This window comes from Pyrus communis, chromosome 2, assembly GCF_963583255.1.
Source record: "Pyrus communis chromosome 2, drPyrComm1.1, whole genome shotgun sequence".
Lineage (NCBI taxonomy): Eukaryota > Viridiplantae > Streptophyta > Magnoliopsida > Rosales > Rosaceae > Pyrus > Pyrus communis.
In genome coordinates this window covers 12,043,139-12,049,753 of record NC_084804.1, presented here as the reverse complement: position 1 = coordinate 12,049,753, position 6,615 = coordinate 12,043,139, and the positions used below count along the sequence as shown (strand labels likewise).

The following is a 6,615-nucleotide window of genomic DNA, read 5'->3' as shown; positions in this document are numbered from 1 at the left end:
TGTTTCGGTTATTATAGGCAGTGGCATCAGAAAGCCAGAGGGCGCAAGTGGTGACAGAATATATACTAAAGGCAAAATCACGTTTATATTTTGTACTATAAGAGGACTTTCTGAAATTACACTTTATTGATCGGTAATTCATTTGATTTTTCCAGATTTTGGGATTAGATGTATGTTCAGATACCTTGGTTGGGGATAACTTAACAAGGGGCATCTCCGGCGGACAAAAGAAATGAGTCACAACTGGTAAAAACATAATTCTAGTTCTTAAATTAAAGAGCATGGTTTATAAATTTTTAAGAAGTTCTGATAAATCAATGAACTGTAAGTAGGTGAGATGCTTGTTGGACCGGCTAAGGCGTTATTCATGGACGAAATATCTACGGGTTTGGATAGTTCCACAACGTATCAAATTGTGAATTTGATCAAGCAATATGTTCACATTCTGAAAAAAAACTGCATTCATCTCACTGCTGCAACCAGCACCTGAGACTTATGACCCGTTTGATGACATTGTTCTGCTATCCGATGGTCACATTGTGTACCAAGGTCCTCGTGAAAATGTTCTTGAATTTTTCGAATCATGGGGTTCAGATGTGCCAAGAGGAAAGGCGTGGCGAACTTCCCGCAGGAAGTAGGTCACTACATAGCTTTTGTTTGAGCATTAACACAAAAGTGTCACATATATAATTTTTCATGTGTGAATAAATCATTAATTTTGGAGGTGACATCAAGGAAAGATCAGGACCAGTATTGGGCAAGCAGAGATGAGCCTTACAGGTTCATTACACATGAACTCGCAATTCCATTTGACAAGGCCAAGAGCCACCCACCTGCATTAACAACGAGAAAGTATGGCGTTAGTAAAACTGAACTGTTGAAAGCTTGCTTTGCAAGGGAGTTCTTACTCATGAAGAGGAACTCATTTTTCTACCCTTTCAAGCTTGCCCAAGTATTGTTTTCACTTTATTTGACCCATTCCATGCTGCGCGCAAACTTACAAGTTTTAATCTTTTTTAATTTTTACTTATTTTTCTTAGCTCTCAATCATGGCTATGATTACAATGAAATTGTTCCTACGAACTGAGATGCATCGCGATTCAGTAGATGACGGGGTAGTTTATACTGGTGCTTTGTTCTTCTCCATGGTCGTTGTTTTGTTCAATGGACTGGCAGATCTTTCGATGACTGTTACAAGGCTCCCGGTATTTTATAAGCAGAGAAACCTCCTCTTCTTTCCACCGTGGGCATATGCCCTTCCCACGTGGGTCCTAAAGATCCCTACCAACTGCGTTGAAGTTGTGGTTTGGGTATTTATCACCTATTATGTCATCGGATATGATCCAAATGTTGGAAGGTAAAAATAATTAGAAAATTCTCCCACTTCCTTCATGTTTTCTCCATCCAAAATGATAGATACATACTCCGTTCGTACCACATTCCATCACCTTTGATGAAATCACATACTCCGTTGACGTGCCACAGGTAATGTATATGCAATGTGTTTGACACTTGACAACCTTGTGCAAATCCAATATTGTGAGACATTTCCTTGAATCGAAATTGCAGGAAATGAAGAATCAAGGTGTTCCCGAGGATAAACTGGTGCTCCTTAGGCGCGTGAGTGGTGCTTTTAGGCCAGGTGTTTTGACAGCTCTAATGGGAGTGAGTGGGGCTGGTAAAACAACTCTAATGGACGTACTGGCTGGTATAAAAACTGGTGGATATATTGAGGGAAATATCACAATTTCCGGGTACCCTAAAAAGCAAGAATCGTTTGCCCGGATTTCTGGATAGTGTGAGCAGAATGACATCCACTCTCCTCATGTTACTGTCTATGACTCATTGACATACTCGGCATGGCTGCGTTTATCTTCGGAAATCAATTCTGAAACCAGGAAGGTGGTATATGAACTTAATTTGTAAGCTTAAATTTAATTCTTTATGAACTGATGGAAAATTTGGTCCTGTTTTAAGGCAATTACCGGCCTCATTGTCGATCATTAACTTTCAATTGGACATGATTGCAGATGTTCGTTGAGGAAGTGATGGGACTTGTGGAGCTGAATCCGTTGAGGCAAGCATTAGTAGGGTTGCCTGGTGCGAGCAGTTTCAACTGAGCAGCGTAAGAGGCTGACCATTGCGGTTGAACTAGTGGCTAACCCCTCCATAATATTCATGGATGAACTGACTTCAGGCTTGGATGCAAGTGCTGCGGCCATTGTTATGAGAGCAGTTAGGAACACCATTGACACTGGAAGAACAGTCGTCTGCACCATCCATCAGCCAAGCATTGACATATTTGATGCTTTCGATGAGGTGAAAATCAAAATCATCTCTAATAGAAATTGTTTGAACTTTGAACTCTATTTTGATTGGTCTTTTCTACTTGACTATGATATATATATATAAAACATGTCGTTGCAGCTATTCGTACTGAATAAAGGAGGACAAGAGATCTATGTAGGATCATTAGGCAGCCATTCTTGCAATTTGATCAAGTACTTTGAGGTATAGTGAAGGAAGAAATTTCAAGTCTCGATAGCCTTATAATTGTTGAAGGTTTTTCTAATGCATTCACATTTATATATAGGGGATTGATAACGTCAGTAAGATTAGGGATGGCTACAATCCAGCAACATGGATGTTGGAAGTCACTTCGTCAGCCAAAGAAATGGCTATGGAGATTGATTTTGCTGAAGTGTATAAGAACTCAGAACTGTACAGGTTTGCTTATTACCCTATCGGCCTAAAAAACCATTTATGTGTTGTGCGGAAGCTTCAAATATGAAACCAAAGCTAATACGGCAAAATATGACAAGCCAAATAATCCAACAATAAACACAAGGATTTATACTGGTTCGGCGTAAGCCTACATCCAGTTCCGAGACGGCGAGGAAATTCCACTAATGTCAAAAGGAGATTACAAATAGAGTTTTAACTCTCAAACCCAATAGCCCACATACACCCAATAGCTCTCACTCTCACAAAGAACAAATGGAGAAGATGGAAACATATACCAAATTCCTTCTCTCCCAAAAGCCACAAAATGTAGCACAAATATCTTTGATTGAGTGATCACTAACAAAAGGGGATTACAAACAAATGGGAAGGAGCAGCACTGTTTCAAATGGGAGAGTCGAATGCTCTCTCCTCTGCTCTCCTTGCTCTCTGTATTCCGCTCAAAACATAAAATGAGCTCAACTCTTTCTACTCACCCTCCGTAGCTTTCTATCTCTTTCTCTTCTCTATTATTAGGCTGCAAAGGCAACCACCAAAACATAAAGGACCAAACCCACGGGTGTAGAAGAGAAAGAAAACCTTTTCCCTTTTTTTCTTCCCTAAAACAAGGTAAGGTGTTGTCCACCTTTTTCATATTTTAATAGCCGAAAGTTATATTGTCTTGTTGTCCACTTGGTCACAAATCCAACAATCTCCACCTTGACCAAGTTCCGAAAGCATCACAGAGAATCGAATCAACAATCACCATAAGCACCCAAAGTACACACTAAAGACAACGGGAACTAAATCAAATTCCCCAAACTTACCAGTGCTCATAACAATTTCCACCTCGACTCAAACTGTACCAAAGCCAACAAAAGTAGACCATTTCTCTACCGTCTTCTCCAAATTTGCAAACCATAAGTGCCTTGATCAAAACAAAAGGTGATTCAAACGAAGAACTGAAATTCTTCAATATCACCAACAAAAGATCAAGTACACCATACCAAAGTTGGACACACAATGAACTCCACCTGCTCACAAACACCATGGTCTTAAACTGCACCAATAGACTCATTCACATAGCATGGCACATTCTCCAAGTCAAAACTGCTTACAAATTTGGCAACAAAGTCTCACATACCACATACGAAAATATGCCATTCACTCAAGTTTACCATCATCACATGAGCACCAACAGGACAACCAAAATTTCAAATTCAAATAATCAGTAGGAGATCCAAAACCATACCTCAACTGGAGTCTTCAAGAAAGCTAATTGCAGATGATGGAGACCAACAGACCAAATAGCAGTGGCAAACACATCCAACCAAATGTCCATAGCCCAAACAAAGTTAGAAAGCATATAACTTGCCTTCTACACGAGGGTTCCACACAAATGTTCTGCAGTGCATGTGGTGTATCCAAAATAGTGTGGTGCCTCACTATCCAAACTTGCAGAACTCAACAAATTGGCCCTCACTGAATTCAACTTTACCAAAAAAAGCAAAACCATACCAATATCCAAAACAATAAAAAACACCGATGAAGAGCAACTGACATAACACAAACATACATAGAGGCTACTAAGCAACTTTCTCAAATCATAACAAGGAATCCTTACAAACTCTTAAATCTCCATATGTAGTGGAGAGATTTAAGAGTACCCACAACACCAGATTCTCTTCTTTTTTTTTTTTTTTTTTTTAAATTTCAAATCTGGTGTAGCCAACTGTCATCATAGAACAAAGTCGAAGTCGTCATCGACGACATTCGCACTCGCACCAGCATTATCTTTCAGTTTTGGGCAATCAACTTTCCAATGCCCTTCCTTGTGACAATAGTTGCATGTGTTGTTTCTGGTCTTAGACTTCGATCTCAAATTTCCTTTATTACTACCTGAACCATATTCCCTATCTCTGCCTCTTGCTATCAAAGCCTCAGAATGAGAATCATTCAAATTTCCAAATACTTTGTTCTTTAACTCTCTTGAATTCAAAGCGGCTTTTACATTCTCCATACAAATAGAATCTCTCCCATATAACAAAGTTTCGACAAAATTCGCATACGAAGGAGGTAAAGAACACAACAAAATCAAAGATTGATCCTCATCATCAATTTTATTATCCATACTTTTCAAATCCATAATAACCTTATTAAACTCATCAAGATGATTTTGAATAGGCGTACCTTCATTCATACGGAGAGTGTACAAACGTTGCTTCAAATACAAACGATTGGTGAGGGATTTGGTCATATATCTACTCTCCAACTTAAGCCACAAACCAGCTGCAGTAGTTTCATTATCCACCTCACGAAGAACTTCATCAGATAGTGATAACATAATTGCACTATGTGCTCGATTCAAAGCGTCTTCTTTTTCTTTAGTAGACCAATCTTGTGGCAAGGCTTCCACACCCTGTAGCGCCTTAAGCAACCCTTGTTGAACTAGCACAACTCGCATCTTAACCCGCCAAAGGCTAAAATCATTCCTCCCATTGAATTTTTCAATATCATATTTCACCGACATATTCGATGGTTTCATAGACATACTTGTACAAAGCCCCAAGTCGAAACCCAGAGCTCTGATACCACTTGTTGTGCAGAAGCTTCAAATATGAAACCAAAGCTAATACGGCAAAATATGACAAGACAAATAATCCAACATTATGAATGAATGTCTCTCTTTGTAAACAAGATTTGTCGACAAAACGTACTTATATATGGCATAAATTGCAGGAGAAACAAAGAACATATTAAAGAACTAAGCACCCCTGCTTCTGATTCCAAGGATCTTCATTTCCCTACTCAATACTGTCAGCCATTTTTAACCCAATGCATAGCTTGCTTATGGAAACAACATTGGTCCTATTGGCACAATCCGCTGTACACAGCCATCAAATTGATGTTTGGGACAATGTTCTCGAACCTTGGCTCCAAAAAGTAAGTCACACCGCCCAAACAAAAAGATAGATATATTCTAACCAATATGTTCTGCTTCCAAATGTAACTTAGAAAATTTTGAGTACAGAAAAAACCAAAAGGATCTCTTCAATGCAATTGGTTCGATGTATGCTGCTGTTCTCTTTCTCGGTATCAAAAATTCTACAACTGTGCAGCCCATTTTGGATGTCGAAAGAACAGTCTTCTATAGAGAACGAGCTGCTGGAATGTATTCTGCCTTGGCATACACCTTTGCACAGGTGGCTACTCATACATTATACTAAGATTAAGCTATATGAAGTTTTAGTTATAGGACTACTTGCATTATTTATCTTATCTTACTCCGTTTCTATATTTCATTTCAGGTTACAATCGAGATCCCGTATGTAAAGATCTTTTCTACAGTGTCATAGTTTATGCAATGATTGGGTTTGAATGGACTCTGGCTAAATTCTTGTGTTACTTATTCATGTATTTCACATTTTTGTACTTCATCTACTATGGCATGATGGGTGTGGCCTTGACACCGAACCAGCACATTGCCGCTATAATTTCCAGCGCATGTTACGCAATATGGAATCTCTTCTCAGGGTTCATCATCCCACGAACTGTAAGTGTAGCTTGCCCTTAGGTCCTAATGCAGGCTTTGTTGTCCTTAAAAGTTAGAACCTATACTGATGTTTTATTTTCTGATCCTGCGATTCTTATTCTGTTCATTAATTTCGCCAATGGCAGAGGATTCCAATATGGTGGAGATGGTACTACTGGGCGTGCCCGATGGATTGGACCTTGTACGGACTGGCTACATCACAGTTTGGAGATATACAGGACAAGGTTGAGACGGGTGAAACGGTGGAAGAATTCATGAGGCAATACATTGGCTTCAAGCAAGAGTTTATCCGAGTGGTTGCAGCTGTGGTGGTTGGATTCACTCTACTCTTTGCACTCATC

The 6,615-nt window shown here is 39.3% G+C and overlaps 1 pseudogene; it reads left to right on the top strand.

Annotated features, from left to right (window-relative positions):
- Positions 1–583: 583 nt before the first annotated feature.
- LOC137724763 (pleiotropic drug resistance protein 1-like) lies at positions 584–6,077 on the top strand (annotated as a pseudogene).
- The last annotated feature ends 538 nt before the right edge of the window (positions 6,078–6,615 follow it).